Consider the following 21,709-nt stretch of genomic DNA (forward strand, 5'->3'; position numbering starts at 1 on the left):
TAAACTACTGCGAGCCCGTTTCAGGCTGGACATAAGGAAGAATTTCTTTACTGTCCGAGCCCCCAAGGTCTGGAAGAGCCTGCCATTGGAGGTGGTTCAAGCACCTACATTGAACACCTTCAAGAGAAAACTGGATGCTTCTCTTGCTGGGATCCTATGACCCCAGCTGACTTCCTGCCCTTTGGGTGGGGGGCTGGACTCGATCTTCCAAGGTCCCTTCCAGCCCAAATGTCTATGAAATCTATGAAAATTGCTTCCTAAATTTGTAGAACTCCAATAAATAAAGTTAAGATATTAGTTTCAATTCCTACTGTGCATAGATTTATTTTCTTAAGACATTACAATGTAGATTAAATGGATTGCTTAGATTAATGCATTGTTTCCAAGGGCTTTCTCTGTAATTATGCCATGATTTTGACTCCTTGGCCAATTAGTGAAGAGGGCCAGGACTGCTGGGGCCCCACAGCCAATCAGCAGCTGGGAAGGAGGCGAGAGGAAGGGACAAGACCACAGCAAAAAAGTGCAAAAACGGCTTCAGTTGGAATTAAGTAGATGACTGAAGAATGATTTTGGTCTGACATTGTCCTGCAACACAATGATATCATAAACTTTATCACTGCTTGGCAGACATTGTTTTAAAACAAAGATTTTGGCCTAAGCCCAGAGACTGGCTTGTTTCTCAGAACAAGCAGCCAGTGCAATTAACATTAGGGACAGAAAGGAAATAGCAAATCTTACCTGTTGTACTAAAGTGCAGAACACTAGTCCATGTGCCAGTTTACCAATGGAGCTGCTCAAAAGCTCTCAAAACTAAGAGCCAGCAAGCAGTTTTGCTTTCACGAGGTTCTCCTTTTTTAATGAAGCTTCCTCTCCCTATTTTATCCATATCTCAATGTGATGGCAATTAGGTGCCATTCTGCTCTAATAGTGACCATGTAAAATGGCACCTATATACTGAGCAGCTCTGTTCCCTGTATATACAGAAACACAACTAGTTACCTCCACCACTAAAACCCTACACATTCCTCACAGCTAACATTCTTACTAAAGCAACATGGCCCTGCAAAAGAACATTCATAGAATCATAGAAGTTGAGTCAGAAGGGACCTTGTAGATCTTCAAGTTTGACCCCCTGCCTGGGCAGGAGAAAAACTGGGCTTAAATGACTCAAGCCAGGTAGGCATCAAGCCTCTTCTTAAAGACCCCCAGGGTAAGTGCCAGCACCACTTCCCTTGGAAGTTGGTTCCAGATCCTAGCTGCCCCAACTGTGAAGTAGTTCTTACGGATGTCTAATCTAAACCTATTCTCCAACAACTTGCGGTCGTTATTCCTTGTTATGCCAGGGTGCACTAGGGGAAACAAGGTCTCTCCCAAACCCTTCTGGTCCCCCCTAGTGAGTTCATAGATGGTCACCAGGTCCCCCCTCAGCCTTCTCTTGTGAAGGCTGAACAAGTTCAGGTCCCACAGTCTCTCACTGTAGGGTCTGCCCTGTAGTCCCCAGATCATGCGGGTGGCCCTCCTCTGGACCCTCTCAATGTTGTCCACATCCCTCCTGAAGCGGGGCACATAGAACTGGACACAGTACTCCAGCTGCAGCCTGACCAGTATTGTGTAGAGGGGGAGGATCACCTCCTTGGCCCTACTTGAGATGCACCTGTGGATGCACGACAAGGTCCGGTTAGCCCTACCAACCGTGACCTTCCATTGTCGGCCCATGTTCATCCTGGAGTCAATAATGACTCCAAGAACCCTTTCTGCCTCCATGCTCTCAAGAAGGGTGTTTCCCATCTTCTAAGTGTGCTGCTGGTTACTACTGCCCAAGTATAGCACCCTGCACTTGTCAGTATTGAAACGCATCCTGTTTTTGTTAGTCCACCCCTGCAACCTATCCAGGTCTTGCTGCAGTCTTTCCCTCCCTACCAACACGCTCACCTCACCCCAAATTTTGGTATCATCAGCAAATTTAAACAGGTTATTTTTCACCCCGTCATCCAAATTGCTGACAAAGGAATTGAACAGCACGGGCCCAAGGATCGAGCCTTGGGGGACTCTGCTGCCCACTTCCCCCCAGGTTGAATACGACCTATCCACCACCACCCTCTGAGTACGACCCTTCAGCCAATCTGCAATCCATCTGACTGTGTAGGCATCAATGCCACAGTCGCCTAGTTTTTTAATGAGGATGGGGTGGAAGACTGTGTCAAAGACCTTGCTGAAGTCCAGAAAGACTACGTCCACAGCAACACCTGCATCCAATGCTTTTGTGACCTGATCGTAAAAGGCAATCAGGTTGGTCTGACATGACCTGCCCCTAATGAAACCATGCTGGCTGCCCTTGAGCATCATCCCTGAAGCCAGCCCATCACAGATGTGCTCCACGATGATCTTCTCAAAGAGTTTCCCTAGGGCTGAGGTAGGACTGATGGGCCTATAGTTACCCGGGTCCTCCCTCCTCCCTTTTTTAAAGATGGGGACCACATTGGCTATCTTTCAATTATCTAGCACCTGGCCCGAGCACCACAAGTGCTCGTAAAGCCGTGCCAAGGGCCCTGCAATAACCCCTGCTCGCTCCCTCAACACCCTGCATTTTCTCCCTGATGAATACTTTTCTGTTCAGCTTTCCTAAGCAACAGTAAGCGAGACTGACATGCCATGGTCCTTGGCAGTTTCACTGCTGCCCAGTGGACTCTGAATAGAAACAATATACAAAAAACCCAAAGTGCTCTTCATTTCATTCTTCCAGCAGTAAGAAAATTGCAAGAAGCAGCAGCAGAGACCAAGGTAGCATTCAGCAGATATATAAAAGTCTGGTTTTCTTTCTGGTTTCAGTTTTTGTTTTTTCTTCAAGCTTCTCTTGTTCTAGCCCACCCCCCTCCCCAATGCTCCCTAAACTGAAAGTCTAAATTCTGAAGAGCTTAATGGCTTTAAACCAGGGGTGGGCAAAACACAACCCATGGGCTGGATGTGGCCCACCAGGCCATTCTGTCTGGCCCATGGGGCCCCTAAAAATTTCGAAAATTAATACATAATGCCCCTGGCTGCCTGTAATGTGGCCTTCAATGGCTTGCCAAAACTCAGTTAGCAGCCCCCCACCCGAAATAATTGCCTGCCCTGCTTTAAACCCTACGCTTATTAAAGAAAATTTCATCCTCAGTGCTGACAACTGAATTTTCAAACCCTGGGCATGATCATGCAAGGCGTTAGCTTCCAATTTCTATTTGCTACTATGGTCTGTAGGTTTAGCCCACAGTTTGGGCTATCACAGTACATTTTGGATAACATGAAACACTGCTAAAGAATTTTCACAGTCTTCCTCCTACAGGCTAAATGTCACAGTAACCTTGTAACCCAATTCAGTCAATCAATCAGCAAGCAAAGCACTCCATTTCACAATGTGCCACATACTGTGAACATTAACACTCTCTCAGATTTTAGTCAGGCTTTCAATGCTCGTTTAACCCAACAAGTCATGATGACCACCATCCCTCTGAGAGCTCTGAAGATACATACTTACTCAGGGGAACAATTTCAGACTGGATACAACTCAAAATGCAACTATGTACTTATCTGTGTGCAGATTCAAGAGCAGGGGTGGGCAAAAGATGGTCCCGGGCCAGATCTCACCTGCCAAGGGATTTTATCTGGCCTCCAGCAGGTCCCTCAGCCACACCTGGGCCATTGGTGCATGCGGCTGATCCCACCGCCCCTGAGCACACAGCAGGGCTGGGGTGGCTCGGTTGCTGGACCCCGCTTCCCAAAAGCAGCAGCTCCTTCCAGCTGTTGCTGCCCACATTGGACTTGGCCCCACTGCCCAGACACCCAGCCCATCTGCCCCAAACCTACCACCAGGGGCACTGGAGGGAACAGCCAGGCAGGGTCTCCATGGAAACTGGCCGAGGACCCATACAAGCAGGGTGCACTTGTCCAGGTAGATGGGATGGGGCCACAGACAAGCAGGGAGCAGCATCCAGGAGCAGGATGGGAAGACAGGGGCCAGGACTGTAGATCATCACAGCATATGGCCAGGGCCCAGGACAGAGGCATCTTCCACTGCCTGCACATCCCTGCAACAGGCACGAGTTCTGTGGGCAGTGGGGGTCCCAGGAGAAGATCATGGCTGTGCCCCAGGCCCCAGCCCTGTGCTGTCACTGTCCTGCAACCCCAGCCCTGGCCCTAGCCACCCTGCTCCCAGGCACCCTCCCCACAACTCCATCCCATCTGCACAGCTGAGCACACCCTGCCCATAGGAGTCCCAAGCCAGTCTCCATGGTGACCCCAAGGCCAGGATCACTGGGTGGTGACAGTACAGGGCCAAAGCCCAGGACAGAGCCACTTAGGGAGTTTTAGTGAGCTGGAGGAAGGTGGTGACCCTGACTGAAGTACCACGGAGAAGTGGGGGGTAGTGACCCAGCCCACAGCATCCCCAAGTGGCCCTCCAACCCAAATAATTGCCCATCCTTGATCAAGAGTCAACACAAAAATATTGCAACAATAAAAGTAAATTTAAGTTAAATAACTACAACTCACTCGTATGTTTTTGCCCTGGTGGAACTTAACAGCTTCAGGTTCTCAAACTGATGCATTTCATTATTCATTTGTTTGACTGGTATGATACCTTTCTCCACAGCAGCCCAGCGTGGTTTACAGTAAAAAAGGTGTGGATGCAGTTGATGATGATAATCTGAAATTAAAACTAGATGGAATTGGTGCAAGGCACTCCTAGCCACTGCTGCTATCTGAAGATCTGCAAAGGTACCAGGGACACCCAAAAGCTGCTAACCTGAGTAACAATGGGAGGATGAACCTCAGGTGACAAGTGTCCCAAGTCCCAGTGCAGCCCTCAGATCAAGGAGTCTGTCCAGTACCATCACTTCGACCTTGTCTAGGTTCAGCTTCAATATAGGTTTAGCCACAGCCAAACTTCAATTGCAGCCAGGCACTAGGAAATGATTTAGACTGGGGTGGGGCAGGTCAGGTGAGAAAGAGAGAGTAGAACATCATCAGCATATTGATGGCACCTCACCCCAAATCCAAGCATAAACTGGTCCAGCAGTGTCATATACTGTACATACTGAACAGGAAAGGTGACAATTGGATGCAAGCAATTAATAGTTCTTCTCACCTTTAAATCTGTAAAATTGTTAGCAATAAAAATAGAGCTCAAGCCCTGCCCATACAGAAAAAATATCACTAGCAATTAAGCAAGTTCTAGTAGGGAGGAAGGAGAAGGTTATTCCTTACATAATATTTATCAATAGTAAAGATTATCTTGGGAAGAGACAAATTCATAAGTACCCATTTCCCCTTGACAAACTAACTTCTAAAGGAGTTCTCCCTTCAAAAAGGGAAAGGGATTCAATTATGACCATGGGCTATAGGTAGCCTGCATTTTTTTCTTCTCCCCCTCCCTGAAAAAGCATAATATTCCAAGACCTGAGCTAGTTTTACTCTCATCCTATAGAGTTGAGAAGACCCACAAAGAGCGCAGAACCAAAATGAGTAGAATCCTATTCCTTTGTGTATCCAACACTTCTGGGATCTAGTCAAACACATGATAAAAACTGGTGGGGCTCCTTGAGGGTCACTCTTGCAGAGCAGCTAAATCACAAAAGAGCAGTAGACAAGATACAAGAAAAAGAAGAGACATAAAGGAAACAGACAATGGAAGTGGTAGAGAAACCATATAAAGTCCTATAAAAAGAACTGGAGGCAAGAAGATAGAAGGAGAGTAAAAACAAGGAATAGAAACATGCATTGACATTTTAGGTTGCAGTCTGGCAGCTGAAGAAAAACTTCATTTGAGCGTGTTTGTGGAGACGGAATTGGTTAGATCTGCACCCACGTGATGTTTAATCATTCCCACATATTCCATACAAACAGACAGAGGTACTAATTTCAGAGGGTGCTGAGTCTGAATGAGCAACTTTGACTCCAAGACCAAGCATTTCTGGAGTCAAAAACACCCACAGGAAAAAACATAAGAGTGTTGTTTACCTGCTTGTTTACTGAAGTCATCTATCCCAAGACTTCGTTCAAAATATGCCACTTGGAACATACACCATTAGGGAATGCTATGGGTGGGCTGCAAGTTTTTAAATAAATGGTGCCTATTACAGCTAGAAATCAGACTATTTATATGACATTATAATCTTCTATGTATGAAATCTAATCATTGGAGGACCATCTTAAATTCACCCCCTCCCCCCCAACTACTGCAGGTGGGGTGGGGAGGAGAGCTTATGAGGGGGCAGTAATGACGCAGGCAGTGGAGGGATAGGCAGCAGTTGAGGCAGTAAGGGGGCATGTGATATGGCAGGCAGTGAGGGGGAGGCAGTAAGGGAGGCAGGTGGTAGGGGGCAGATAGTGTAGAGGTAGTGGGGCACAACCCCCTGCCACCTGTCCCCACTCCACTTACCCACCTTGTGCCACTCCCCATTCCCCAACCCCCTTCCTTCCCCCCCACCCCAGCTTCCTCCCTCTACTCTGCTTCTGCCCCCTGCAGCCTCAGGTCCCCTCCAGCCCCCAAAGTATCTTGCCCCACCTGTCCCTCCACCTCTCCTTTACCTTTGCTCCAGTGCCAGTGGGCTCCATCCATGTTGCAGCCTGGAGGCACTGAGCATGGCCCCAGTGCACCCCACAGCAGTGGCAAGGAGCCAACACTAGCTCCAGTCCTGACCTGTAGCAGCCTACTCAGTGCTCCAGGCTGAAGCACGGACACAGCTCGTGGCATGGAGCAAAGGTAAGGGGAAAATGCAGTGGGGGAGGGGGGGCAGGAGAGGAGAGGCTCAGTTGGGAGGCCATGTTAAATGAGGGTGGAGGACACATCTTTTAAATTGGAGTAATTATGGTAAAATTACTACTGAACAATTACTGACAATGGTTTACAAAAAAATCCTAACTACTGTGTTTCAACTTTGCTTGCACCTACTGCTGCAAGGAAAAACAACAAAAACAAAACCCCACAACTCTGTACAACATTTCTCCCACAAAACAAAATTTGAGAACGCTCTTGCTCAGGTACCACACACACAGACAAATGACCTGAAGTACAGGTCCCTGTTTTGATCTCTTAATACTGGATATGATGATGGCTGTTTCTGTCAAACTACATACACTTACACACACATACACACACACACTAAAAGCTGTGTTACCCAGCATCCGTGGGAAATGGGGAGTTCCAGTTAATCAAATATGCTGGTTATCTGAGAGTGCTGGTTATTTGCCTGTTTGGGCTGCCGCACCTCCCGCTACGTCTGGCGAGTCATGGCTTTCCCTCCCTGGCATCAGTGTGCTGGGGGACACAGAGCGGGGCCCCCACACGGTCTGCTTTGCCTCGGGCTGTGGTCCAAAGTTGGCAAAGTGGGACTCCACAAAACCAGAAGTGCCATGGTGAAACTTCCGGTTTCGTTTTTGCCCCGTGGATTGGCATGCCGGTTAATAGAGCATTCCATATGGTAAAGTGCCGGATAGCACAGCTTTTACTGTAGTTTGAAAGAAACAACCATATCAACAAGCACTAAGAACTCAAAGTGATGCTTCCATTTCAGGGTTAATACATTTTCAAATGTTTTGAGGATAAAACCGAGAATAGCAAAAGACATTTTGATACTCTTCGCGGCTGCACGCTCAGGGTGAAAACACTCACCCCCTCCAAGTCAATAAAAGGGGCACCATGTATTTCACAGCCAACATTACAAACAGAAGATAGTTATACTAAGTTTTCAGGACTAATGGAGGTAGCTTTTGCAAGCCTGCTGCCCTAGGACAACCCCAGGTCACAGGGGCTATTTCAGGTCCATCAGAACTGAGAAGTGTGAGGGAATAACCAAAATTCTCCAGAGAAAAGGCACTTCTTAGTAATGCTGCCATTTTTTAAAGTAAATTCCTTTAGGTTTTTTCTTTTTGTATACAAGGTTCTCCACCCTCTCCAACTCATTCAAGGTAGACTGTCAGACCAACGACTGAAATGAAACATAACACTTGCAAAGCACTTTTTCAGGGAATCTCAAATTCTGGCTACCTTCCTTGGAAGGCATCAAATATAAGACTATGATTTTGTGTGTGTCTAGATAAGCTATCTTAGGTAATACTAAAGTTCTCTTCCTCAGAAAGTTAATACAATTGAACTTATGGTAATTTAAAGAGGATCCACTTTCAGGAAGAGAGAAAAAAAAAAAGAAATACCGCAATTTATGTATATTTAAAGAGGTCTACAACATTTCTAAAGCATCTTCTTTAAATGATGTGGTCTATATAGATCATATGATGCAAGAAACTTAGGGAGTCTGTTCATGTGTTCTGGGGTAGGAGGAGGGCATTTTAATTAGAGTGGCTCCCAGACAGCAACTCTAATTAAAATGCTGCGGCATCGCATATGTTCAGCGTCCCACATTTCAAAATGGCCACGGGGGCACTTTAATTAAAGCCTGTTTGATGAGTTTTAGTTAAGAAGTGCCCCCATGGCTATTCTGAATGTAGGACACTGAATACATGTGACCTTGCAACATCCTGGAGTGTTCCAGTTAGAACACTCCAGCAGACTTGGTTAATTGAGTCTGCTCCAACGTGTTCCAAATTAGAATGTGTTGGAGCACATGTATAGGCACCTTTAGTGCATTTATTGCCAAGAGGCAAGATAACACAGCCCTCTGAAAAGTCCAACAAGATCTCATGCTCAAGCATTTTTAATTAAAAATGTACATAAACTGTAAACATAAAAAAAATACTAAATCATTTTAAGCTTAGTAAACTTGATATTGTCAACTGAACCGCAAGATTTCTTGAGTTCATTGAGTACAAACTCTAACTTGACAATCTTTATATACAGTAAACAGCAGTGGTAAATACTGAAATGATACCGGAATTAATACATCAGTATAAAACAGAAAGATCTATGTTCTGCTTTGTTATTATGTTTAAAATCACCCTTAGAAAATTCTGAAGGGACTGAACGGGGAGGGGCAGGAGAAAGGGAAGGAGCTGCTTGTTTTTTAGAACAGTGTCTACTGGAATTCTAGTAAAATTTTAAAAGACAAAATGAGTTTAAAATGTGTTTTGTCTTCTCTAGACATGCACTGACTTTTTTTTATAGTTATAAACAGACTATAATGAGACATCCAAAGTAACTATTCACAAAAGCGCTATCCGGTGCTCAAAGAAGTTTAGTCAATACAAGACTCTTTTCTTTAACCTTTTCCAGTTATAAGAACCTTAAACAAAACCTCTTCTGACTGAAGTACAATGCAGTTAATATGCCTTTAAATAAGTTTTTACCATGTTACTATAAAAAGCCCATGCACTCTGGAAAGACAAAGGAAACCAATTTTTTTGTTCTTTAAGAGTGGAACGTATTACGTCTTTGCGGAATTGGAAGTTGATGGCTAGAAGCCCAGATCTGTTTCATCTTTCAGTGTAAGGACAGGAAGTAAGGTCACTATCAACTTCTAATTGAAACCATCTTCAAACCAGACTTCTGATCTGGATCAGGATTTTTGTTTTCTTGCACTGTGCAATTTCTTACCCAACTATAATGCATAAACTAGTACTGAGTCAACATCAATTCCAGCTTTGAGTGAGTGTATGTGTTTGGGAAATGAAGTAACTGGAAACAAGAGCAATTAAGCTATAAGTTTCCCCCATTCTGCCTGACCAAAAGCCTGAATATAAGCTTAAAGGCACCTCCCCCACAATGCTTTGTACTTTGTCTGCTGATACTGTCAGGTTGTGCCAATTACTTGTGATAGCTTTATGATTAAAAGGTACAGCCATTGGAGTCTGAACACATAAAACTCTAAACTAATTCCATTTACAATCAGAGCCCGAACAACAGCTAGGTAAGAGTTTATCAGCCACTAGAGATATGTCTACACTGTAACCCTGTAACTCATGACAGATGCTCTCAAGCACACCACAGCCATCCAGTTCTGTTTGCACACCCCAAATGCAGACAGGATGCAGTAAAGCTGCTCCAAGAGCACTCTCCATGGCCACTCTCCTGAGAGGGGCAGTGGGGACACCCCCAGAGTGGCTTACAAGTACATTTTGGGGTTTGGCACCGAGAGCTGATGCAGGTGGGTGGGACACATCTACCCAAAAGTGACAGGGCCATGGTATAAACATACCTGATGCCACACAACTCTCCTTATAAGTGGCAGATGGCATCTGCAGCTTAGGGTAGAAGCTGCTGGTAGATCTGCAACTTAGGGCAGAAACAAGCATCTTCAGTGGAATGTGATCAGCTGTGCCACAATGTAGGTGTTGAGCAGCTGAATCCCCTGTAGGGGATCTCCTGGGAGGTGTATCTACCCATCTCCACTTACACAGCAAAGTCATTCTGCAAGGGATTTCCCCACGTGCATCTGCAAGTGCAAGAGGAGATTTGAAAAGGTGCCCTCCCTCAACTTACCCCCTGTGTGCTAGCAGGAGAGATCCCTCTGCAGGGATTTCCTGGTTCCCCCATGGGGTAGGTCCTTCATCCACATTCACAGCCCAGGCTCCTGCTGCACCAGGGAACATGCACTGGGATTCCCATGTGCTGCCTGGGGTCCCCTGCTTCCAGACACTCACCATAAAGCCCCGACTTCCCCTGGAGAGATAGATCTGGGTGATCGGGGAAAGCAAGGCAGGCACTTCCAAGACTTTAGGAATTCCCAGGCAGGATTGGTCCCCTCAAGTGTGCAAGACTGGGCTCAAGCCTGAAGACCCTCTGGTCCACGGAGGCAGGAGAGCCCTGGCAGCTTCATACTACCCAAGCTCTTCCACCATAAGCAAACACGTGGGCTGCAATAAAGCAGCCCAATTTATTACTACCTTCTGCTGCAGGTACAAATTGGAACATGTGGTGCAACACAAGATATAGACATCTGTTTACTTTGACTTTGTGTCCCCATAAAAATGTGTATGACAGTACAAAGATGATGTTTGTTTCCACTCTATTATACACTTAAGTCAGAGATGCAAACATTTCCATAAGCAGATGCTGAAAAAGGACTACAGGAAGCAGAGCTTCTAAACAGGAAGCAATGACAAATGCTTAGTCCTGAGACAAGAAAGCAAGAGTTAAAAAAAATCAGCTGTTAAAGAAAAGGAGAGACTTTTATTTATTTATTTTGGGAGACTCTCTTCGGCCATTTGAAGAGCTGAGAGGAGAGGAAGACCAATCTTCCTCAGTACAAACACACACACCTGAGCCTTGAACAGTGCTAGATTTCCATCTGGCAAGCAAGTAGTCCTCAGTAAAGAATGCAATCCATAACTTTGCTGGATTTTAAAAACCTGGAAATAACATTTACAAACTGCAGCACTGAGCACAAGCAACAGAAAGCATCACTAGTCCAGAAGGTCTGCCTTGCTAGGGACCTGCACATATGTAGACTATTAGGTATTAGACAGCTTTCAACTTACCCCAAGTCCTGTGGCCCCTCATTTCACTCTTTAAAAAGTAATGAGCATTAGAACGTTTCAGTCAAGAGATCCAGTTTCATATGCTTAGCACTTCCAGTGTAGCAGAGCCCCTACATTTTTATTCTTTAGTCACTTGTATTTCATATATCCCATGTTGTTGTTTCTTTGGACATCTGTCTTCAAAGCACATTGCATGCTAGGATATCCCACCCACCATGCAAATGCTGGTCAGTCCCTAACTTTGCATCAGCAGTAGCCAGTCCCCAGTCCTTTCACCAGCTAATGTCATAAAAGCACCAGTACAGTTTTGTAATGCTTGGAACTGCACCTCTCCTGAACCCATACTTATTCAAATACATGAGTACTAACAAGAAGAGTACACACTTTTTGGAAACACATGTGACATAAGAAATGGATGCGTGTCCTCAGGAATTTTTCTAGGCATTTTATACATAGAAAACTAAACGTACATGTTTTGTTACTGCCAAGTAGTAAAACTTTAAAGTAAAAACCTCAAAAAATAGAGAACTTAACATCCCTTTATCAACATTAGCTTGGGCTCACTCCCTCATATTTTCTGGTATTCTCTCTCATTTAATGAATTGTTATACAAACTATAGATCATAAAACAGAGTGCACAATGAATTGAGCCATTCACCTAAAAATAAAAACACACCTTTTTTCCATTTGGAAATTTTGTACCTCTTAACAGCTCATGGCTCACTGCTATTGCCAAAAGTCTATAGAATTTATTAAACAGATTTTTTTTTTCTCCCCACACATACAAAATGCCATGTTAAAAAACATTAAGATTACAAAGGCAAGTGCTCAGAAGTGAAGAAATACCAACATTAAGTTACCTATGTGTCCTTAATCTAGCACTTCTCTGCAACCATACTATGGTCTTTAATTACATGATAATATGCTATTTTTCTACAGGCATCCTGTCATGCTTAAATGTCACAGATGGACTTTTTTTCTTAATGAGTAACTCCTGAGTACTTTGCTTTATAGTTTTTTCAATGCCTGGCCTATGCTAGTACACTCTAGACACAGCATGCTTTGAAGACAGATGTTAATTTCCTCATGTGCTTTATATCACCACACTATGTGTTTTTTACAAATACTAATGACTATTTTCACAATACCCCTATGAAGTGAGGAGCGATATTATACCCATTTTAAAAAATGGAACAAAGATGCAGAGTCACCAGTGACAACTATTCAATAATTTTGGGTACACAGCTCAGCTATTCAAGTTCAGAGTACTTAACATTGTAAGAACATAAAAAATACCATACTGGACCAGACTACAGACCCATTCAGTCCAGTATTCTGCATCTCACAATGATAGAGGGTGGTTGTTAATGAAGAGCTTTATGCAGGGCCTATGCAGACCGACCATCCCCTTCCCTCCCTCTTCCCTTACAATTTCCAGCTTTGAGAGGCCAAAAAGTGCTATATTTAATAAGCAGTGATGGATCTTTCCTGCTTGACTATGTCTCATCCTTTTTTTGAACCCAGTTAAACTGTAGGCTTTGTACAAAATCTTGTAGCACTGGCTTAAATTAATTACATTTATTGCAAGAAAACTTAATTTGTTTATTTTGAACCTGCTTCCTAATCATGTCATTAAATATCCCCTATACTGCTTTATTTCCCTTCAAAACACAGCTTCTATTAACCTCTGCTGAAGCTATGAGTGCCTGGTACTTCTTAAAATCCAACCAAAGCATCTTAAGTTCAGACAGTGAGGAACACATACCTGTGAAAAGATTGGTTGAAGTGACTTGCCTAGATCACACAGAGATTATGTAGGAGAGATAAAAGCTACTTCTCCAGGCAGCATCCCAGGGCCTCCATGGGGGTGGGGGAAACATGTTATCATGTAGACAAAGATCATTATAAATCACACATATAGAGCACCAAACCAAGATTGCAGGGTCAACCTATACCTCCTACCCCACAGCACTTGACCTTGCAATCCTAATTTTCTTTCATTTGTTGTTGTGTATGGGTGAACTTTCTAAGGTTTCCCTCCACACACACCCCCATGAATAAGGGTAGAACCTTTAGATACACCATGCAGGCCTTTTTATTTGAACTGATGAAGTAGGCAAGAGCAGTGAGTGTTTCTTGTACATATATATGAATGGTGTGCATAGTTTTGGCCCCACGGGGCAGAAGAATGGCACCCAAACAGGACCGGGCCACAGGCCCCCATGCCAACTCTACCCAGCCATGATCAAGCTCTATGCTGGGCTGCATCTCCTATTTAACATTCAGCACCATGACTCGCAGTGCTCCCCACAGATGTCTATGGAGCCCTGTAAGTCAGATGACAGCACCAGGGGTTGAGCACCGCTAGCATACACTACCACTTGTGCTAGTGCTCTTCTCCTTCCTACCCAATCTCTACTACACAGGCTCCTCATGCCAGTCCCAATCTATGTGCTTGGTTGTTCTGATCTCCTGTACTCTCAGTATTTGAATATCAATGACGACCCCCGCCCCACAATTCATTGTCCCTAGTCTCCTTGCTCACAGTCCCAATTTCTCATACCTCTCAGCTCTTATGTCTTTCTCTCCATCCCACTGGCTCCAGTCACAGTCTCCCCACTCATCAGTTCCAAGTCTCCCCAGTTCCTTGTCTCATATCTCTTTGCCTACCCTGCCCTAATCCCCTACTCCAAATCCTTGCTAGCTCAGTCTCCCCATCTTTTCCTGATCTCCCATCATTTCCTATACCTAGTCATCTTGTTCCTCCAATCCCAGTCTGCCCCCTCTCCCCATACCACTCTGTCCAATCTCAGTGTCCCCCCAGCCAACTGCAGACTCCATCATCCTCCTCTCTGGTGCCCTCTTCCACTCCAGCTTCCAGTTCTGTTTTCTTTTCCAGGCAAAGTTTCTCTGCCCTACACACATTCTAGGCTCAGACTTCCTGCTTCAATCAAGCTATTATCCCTTTTGCACTCGAGTCAGGAAGCTTCCTCCTCTATGCTGCCTCCAGGTGGATCATTAGAAACACAGGACAGCAGGTCTCAGTGTCAGGCTCAGCCCACACTTCAGAGCACCTGGGATTAGCCATTACAAGAAGAGTTGAAATTCACCTGTCACCCTGCTTAGAGGACAGTTACTCTGACAGGATGGCATGTGTGAAGCCTGATAAGCAAGGACATATTATTCTTCAGTTTCAGCTGCTAAAAGTCTGAAGCCTCCACTATTATTCTTTAGAAGCTTATAAGAGTAGCCATACTTGGGCAGATTTTCTACAGAGATAACAAGAAGTACAGCCCTACACAAAGGCTACCCATTCCCAAATTTTAATGTCTCTTCCCAAAATGATCAGTTCATTGGAGCTGTTCAAAGAAAAGATCATCAGAACTGTTCAAAAAGAAAGTTCACCAACTGAACTGTTCAGGCTGTTTATAAAAAATCTCAACCCAAAGACTACGCATGAAAAAATTCAGTCTAAACCATTAAAGCTGGCAGTTATAAGCAACCAGGTTTTATAAAGAACAAGTATCAGGCAACTTTAACAAGTGAGACTATTAGCCCTGTGCATAATATTCCAACAGGTTTTTCCTTGTGTGTATTTCACAGCATTTTCAGTATAACTGGCTGCACTGTTCTGTTGACAGTCTGTTACATCGCCTGTCTCATGTACCACCATGAGGAAATTACAGTAGTGTGCCAAACAACCACACTCCAACCAAGCACACGTGTTGTTCCTGCAGTTTCTTTCCTTCTCTTGGAGTCCTTTGAAGAATACCTCTTTGTGATTAGGAACTCACTTGCTACTTCTGAGACTTCGAGAAGACACCTTTCTAAATCTCCATATATGCTGAGTACTTTAAAATGAAATATTTGACTCTAAATGGCTTCAAAAACAGGAGGAGAGGGTTGGCTTTCCTAAGAATGCATCAGCATCCTCCTATAAGAAACAGGTTTACGAAGTTGCAACCATTCTGCAACACTCGTATCAGTACAGAAATACAGAGGTGAGAGCGCATTGTACAATTCCCCATCAACTGCCTGTTTTCCTAAGGGCACAGGGGTCAATCCCAATTAGCAAGGTTGTTAAGTGTTCTAGTATCCTGATCCACTGCCCTCATGCCTGGCCTGCAAAACAGCGCTCCTGGCTTCTGGCCTGCAGAACAGCACTCATCTTTAAAAGTGAAAAAGCTGAAACCAAAGAGGCAGCTGATAAATCTGTATAAGGGGGAGGTGTCAGGCCTATTTGTTCTCTGTCAGGCATGCCTAGAAAACTAGTCACTGTTAAAGAATTTAAAGTTGACTCTGTAAAAAGTTAGGGGTCATGGAGTAGCATTAGTTGAACATTTTTAAATAAATTTGTAAAAATCTCAACTTGCCTTCACAGGGTTGGTTCTCCCACCCCCACTGCCCATTATACACAAGTTCTAACAGGGCATAGTTAGCTCTTAAGTAATTTATATTACTTGTATTACATAATACTGAGAAAGGCTGTGGATAACAGATTTTAAAATACAGAGCAAAAAGCATCAAAGACACCTGCATTATAAGCGAGGCTCCAAAACCCCAGAAATTAAACCTCACATTCCAAATCATTAACTGAGAGCAGGTTGTTTAGGTCAGCAGGACTCCTGACAATAGTCACCAGCCTCTCCAGGACCAAGGATAATCTTTGAGTCACTGCCCTTTTAAACAGTGTCAAAGACCTGAAGAGTATTAGAGAAGACAGATCAAAGTTGTCAGGGACTGATTTCTTCAGTGGAGAGTGAGAGAGACCATGTCTACATAGAAGAGACAAGATCTAGGTCTGCAAAGAGTAGTATAACTCACAATACAGATGCAACTGAGAAACATGCTATATTATCCCCATGTTCAGTACTAACAAGGAACAGCTTGTTTCTGCAATACATCAGCAACCTGTAGCAAAGAGCTGACATCTGACAAATGGCAAATTTAGCAAGCAGAGCAGTGGCTAAAAGGCAGACTAGTAGCCACCTCAGTACTCTGTAAAGATATGAAAATCTGCTTGACAAGTTTAATTGCCTGAGACAAAAAAACACATACCATCCCAAACAGATGACTGTAACCATCACAGAAGGCAATGAAAAAGAAATAATATCCATCTGAAACCCCATCCCACAACTCAACCTGACCTCTGGTCCTCAGAGGCCTTTCCATAGTCATCCTGCACATAACTCTCCTCTCTAGCTTGATGACACTGTGGCAATACAAGATAAGCTCCCCTCCCTTGTCAATACTGGAGTTACCCAGGTTAAAGTAATAAATTACAACCACTGTACTCTCAAGACCACAGTTCTACACACAACTCCTTCTAAACCCATAAAGGGTCTATTCACTTGCTTAAAGTTAAGCATTTGCTTAAGCACCTGGCTGAATCTGGCTTCAATTTCCATGGAAAAAAAATAATTGGAAATGTTTCTATTGACTACAAATGCAGCTGGACTCGTGTTCCAAAAGATGAGCTGAGCCTGTACTGAAGAAAATGAAGCAGAAGCAATGTCCTCTTCATCATTTCAAATGGAAGCAAGTTGCTGTAAAGAAGAGTTATTTCATCAGCTTGTTATAAGCCCGTTCAACAGTTTTGCTTTTTCAACTGTAAAAGATCAGCTGTTATACCCAGTTTACAAATGGAGTAAGAGATGCAGAGAAATTAAGGACACAACTATTCACTAATTTTTGGGCACCTAGTTTCATATACATAGGACCCAGCTGTTCAGAGTGCTTAGCATTAAAAGATCACATGAAATGCCACACTAGGTCAGACCATGGGTCCATCTAGTCCAGTATTCTGTATCTCAGAGTGACAGGCAGTAGATGCTGAAGGAGTCATTCATGCCAGGTAAGCTAAAGAACAGACTCCAAGTCTAATAAGGTTATATGACACCATCTCTTGTTTTCATTAAGTGCTGGGTAAACCCAAAAGCTCCACAAGATATAATAAAGATGAAGGAAGGAAGGTAAGATAGAAAATCATTTACTGTGTTGATCTTCTGTGCAGGATGTGAGAGCAAGTGCAAGAGCAAATGGCAACTCCAACCCCTTTACCTTAGAAGTCCTAATATTGAATTAGACATCCTGTTACCCACCAACAGCTAGGAAACTGGTTTACTTATAAAACTGCATCAAAAGGAAAATACAGAATGCCAACATCTTCAATATTAATAGAAATGACAAGTCCACAGCCACTGTACTTAAAAGCTGCTAAGTAATGCAAGAGTAGCTAAACAATTCTCATTTATGGTCAAAAGCAAGTAGCTAAAAATATTTTAACTAACCTGTATAAAAAAAAAACAAAACAGCTTTCATACCTCGCCTATATCATCATTTAAAGAATATTAAAGTGGGACATCACAAAAATGCACATTACCACAAAAACAAAAGCTTACATCACCACACGGCCTGCTGTATGAAATGTCATCTGTTGCGTTTAAGCAGGCACACTCATCTGTGAGCAAATATGGAATAAGGAATGTGCATATATGAGTCCAAAACTCAATGGCATTTCTTTGAGAAGCATATTTTTAAATACTTTATAGTTTACTTTAATGTATCTAAAGCAAAAGAGCATATACTCACTGGTAGCTGAAAAGAGCAACCACTCTAAGCTAATACATGAAGTATAACTATTAACTTACACCAGGAAAAACTCTCCAATTACAAAGGTGGTTAAGCACTGGACCAGATAACCTCTCTCTATCAGTACAAGTTTTTAAGCACTGGTTAGACAACCTTTTGTCTGGGGCGGTTTAAACAGAGACTCTGTTTAAATCGCCGTGCAACCGTGTGGACAAAATGACCTGTCGAGGTTCCTCACAGCCCTGTTTTCCCATTCCAGGAACTGCCTTCAGGCAAAAGAGGTTGTGCTGCTTTGGCATATTTGAGGGCTTGTTCATCTGAGAGAGCTTTGCAGTGGCCACCGTCCCCAAACCCAAGACTTTGTGACACCCCACGGAAAAACCATGTGCTCCAGCAATCCCAGAAACATTATTTCAGCCTGAGCCCAAACATGCGGGGATGCCAAAGCCACTTAAAAGCTGCTGGGGTGAGGGTGGGTTCTTTATTTCAACAAGCGCCCTCGGGCAACAACCCACAGGGCCTACACAACCTCTAGAGATTCCTCCGTTTTGTGGATGCTAGGAACTGCCTTCAGACAAAAAATAAATGCTGTTGCTCTGGAGACTGGGGGGAGGGGGGAGGGGGGGGTCCATCTGGGAGAGCATCACAGCGGCCATGGTGCCCAAGACTTTGTGAAACCATGACACCCAGCACACACGAAGCACCAGTCCAGCTGGGCAGGAACGCCTGGGGCCACCAGAGCCCATCAGAGGAACCCCAAGACAGCGCCGCGGGGCACCAGGAGGGCGCTAGACCCCGAGGCTGCGAAGGCCCATAGTGGGTGCCAAACACCTGATGGCCCGAGCCAGCCGCCGGGCCAAGCAGCCGGCTTTCCCGCAGGGTCTCTGCAGGCCCCATCCCCTCCCTCAGAAACCGCGCACATCGGAAACGACTCCCTTCCCCTCCTCCCAAAGCAGAGCCCTGTCCCCGGCCGCCGCCCCCCGAGCCGGCATCCCGCTGCCTTTGTTCCCTTACCTGGCGCGGAGCGGGTGGCGGGCACGGACAGCAGCAGGGGCAGCAGCAGCGCGGCGCCGAGCCGGGCCGAGCCCCGCAGCCCGGCAGCCATGGCCCAGCCCCGCATCAAGTCATCGCCGCCCCCGCGCGTCCATCCTCCCCCATCTACCCCCCGCCGCCGAGCCGGGGCTGCAAAGCGGACGGGGAGCAGCGGCGGCTCACGGCCCTCCCGGGCGCTTCATGCCGGCCCCCAGCCGCCGCCGGCGAGCAGCAGCCCCGGGGACGGAGCGGAGCAGCCCAGCACCTGCGCGCGCGCCCCGCGGCCCAGCTCCGCACGCACGGGAGGGGGGAGGGGCGAGCCCCGGCCATTCAGCTGGGGGCTGAGGGATGGGCCGGCGGGTGACGTCACTAGGCCCCGCCTCCTCCCCCCCAGTGGAAGAGCTTTCCAACCCCCCCCCACACTCCAGCGTGAGGGCGGGAGCCTGCCCCGGCAGGGCGTCGTGCGTGTGGGGGGCATGTCCGCTGCGCCTTCCCCGAGCAGGGCCGACCGTCCTCTCCTCCTCCTGCTGCTAGGGGTCGGGAGTCTTGTCCTCCTGCAGGGTGGGGTTTACTTCTGGAGGAGGGAAAGAAAGGGGAAATAAAGCAAGCGTTGGCTCCTGTCTGCCATGAGTACCCCCCGGCCCCCCGGGGTTGGTAGCTGCGTTTCTCAACCCAAGACTATAGGAAAGGGTGGGAACAAACTGTAAAAATAGAGTTTCCTTGAAAGCAGAAAAGTGTGGGGAGCCCTTGGCTTTTCCCCTGCAGGCTGGCAGAGTTTCAGCTAACGCAGGGGTGGGCAAAATGGGGCCCGCCAGGCCATTCTATCTGGCCCACGGGGCCCCTAAAAACTTAGAAAATTAATATTTATTTGCCCTTGGCTGCCTGTCCTGCAGCACTCGATGGCTTGCCAAAACTCAGTAAGCGGCCCTCTGCCCAAAATAATTGCCTGCCCCTGCACTAAGGGGTGGGAGGTGACAGGTAGGGAGTGAGGGGCACTGGGTCAGGACTGGCCATCGATGCTTGCAAGCAGTACCGTAGCAACGAAGGTTGGCGGCCGGGGCAAAGCTGGCAGCAACAGCCAGCCCTTACTCCACTCACAGATTCGGGGGGCACATACCCCCACGCTGGCTGGGAATGCAAGCAGCAGTGGGAGCTGCCCTTCCACCGGTCAGGGGCTCCTCCAAAGCAAGCTGCTCGGGGCTCCGCCCCGGCTGTTGGTGCCCCTTCACTTCAGCACCCAGGGCTGTCACCCTGCTCAACCCTCTCCCCCCACCCACCCTGCTTGCTATGGCACTGTTTACAAGTGGGTCCTGGTACAAAAAAAGGTTGAGAACTACTCACCTATAACACCAACACGTGAAGGCCGGTGTTGACTCACATGTTTCATTTATGATAATTAGCATTAGAAAACCCTTGGATAACGTGATATAATCTTTCTGTTTTAAGTCTCAAAGCTGTCAAGAGAAGTTCAGCACAAGCCCCTGAGAAAGCCTGGTGGTCACGGAGCTCCTCCTAAGAGGGAGCACATAGGTCCTCTAAGGCAAGGATCAAACACCACCAGAGAATACTAAGTGATGAATACCCCACATTTCCGCCTCCAAACATGCCACATGCAGAACTTTGAGAGGTGAAATGTGTCACGTGGGGGGGCTCTCTCAAGAAAAGGGATGCATACCTCAAGAGTTGGGAGGAACCAGCAGCCTGTTTCAAAGTAAACCATCTTGCCCTTGAAGCAGAGAAGAGGGAGTGGAGGAAGAACAAGGGGCCAGGGGGAAGGAAATTGCAGCCTTTAGTCAGCCTCCTTTCCCCTGCAGAAAGACTCACAACTTCTGTAGACAGGTGTGTGGCTCAAAGATTGGACTCTGAAGTCACCTCAAGATCTATCAATGAGCTGTGGCAGAGATCATCTTCAAATCAAAGGGTTGTGGCTGCTGACAAGACAAAAAAAATCAAAGTTACGGTTACACTTATATGACAGAAGAGTCACCCACCTCCCACTCTGCTTTGGCAACAAAAGCCATAAAAAAACCTGAAGAGGCCATTTTTCCACAACACCTAATTAGAACTCCTGTTTATACAACTGTGCAACAAGTCTCATAACTACTGAGCAATTGCAGCTGGTTGAAAGAGATTCCCATTGGGATGCTGAGCTGCCTCACCTTGTTTCCAGCTGCAGAGTCACAACTAAACAGGCTAACTATACATGAGAGATCTCCTAATTTGGCTTCCAATAGTAACCACTGATCACAAGAGGCAAATATTGTACCCTCCCTAAAGAATCAAGTGCTAGAAACCTTGTAAAAAACAGCACTGTGTTTGCTGACATTCAGAACAAAGTGCTATCTATGGTTTTAGAAAAGACAGAACCGACTTTACAGACTTCCCATAACTCATGGAGAAAAATGCTAAGGGCCGGACCCTTGGCCATATAAACAAGCACAGTTGAAATTAATCAAGCTTTTTTATACCAGCAGAAGACTTGGCCCAATAGGGAAATAACACATGGAGGGTGGAAAAATGAAACATTACTAAGTTTAAATATTTCAAGGAGGGAAACATGCCTAGACTCCCTGTTGCCAGCATGATATCAAAGGTGATCACTCTAATGGCTGGCTGTTTCCTTTCTCCTACAATATTCCACTGTTAAACCCCAGGCTTCTCCTTCGTGACCAAAAAATTT

At 45.7% G+C, this 21,709-nt stretch overlaps 1 protein-coding gene across 6 annotated transcripts in view; it reads right to left on the reverse strand.

Annotated features, from left to right (window-relative positions):
* The window catches only part of KIAA1549 (KIAA1549 ortholog), a 214,590-nt gene extending 193,635 nt beyond the window's left edge, over positions 1–20,955 (reverse strand). For all 6 annotated transcript variants that reach the window (XM_019544720.1, XM_019544716.1, XM_019544719.1 and 3 more), the window contains exon 1: positions 20,705–20,955. The gene's annotated coding sequence lies outside the window, so the exon portion shown is untranslated. The remainder of the gene's footprint in view (positions 1–20,704) is intronic.
* Positions 20,956–21,709: the final 754 nt, after the last annotated feature.

The sequence above is a fragment of the Crocodylus porosus genome, unplaced genomic scaffold (genome assembly GCF_001723895.1).
Source record: "Crocodylus porosus isolate Cpor-Errol unplaced genomic scaffold, CroPor_comp1, whole genome shotgun sequence".
Classification (NCBI taxonomy): domain Eukaryota; kingdom Metazoa; phylum Chordata; order Crocodylia; family Crocodylidae; genus Crocodylus; species Crocodylus porosus.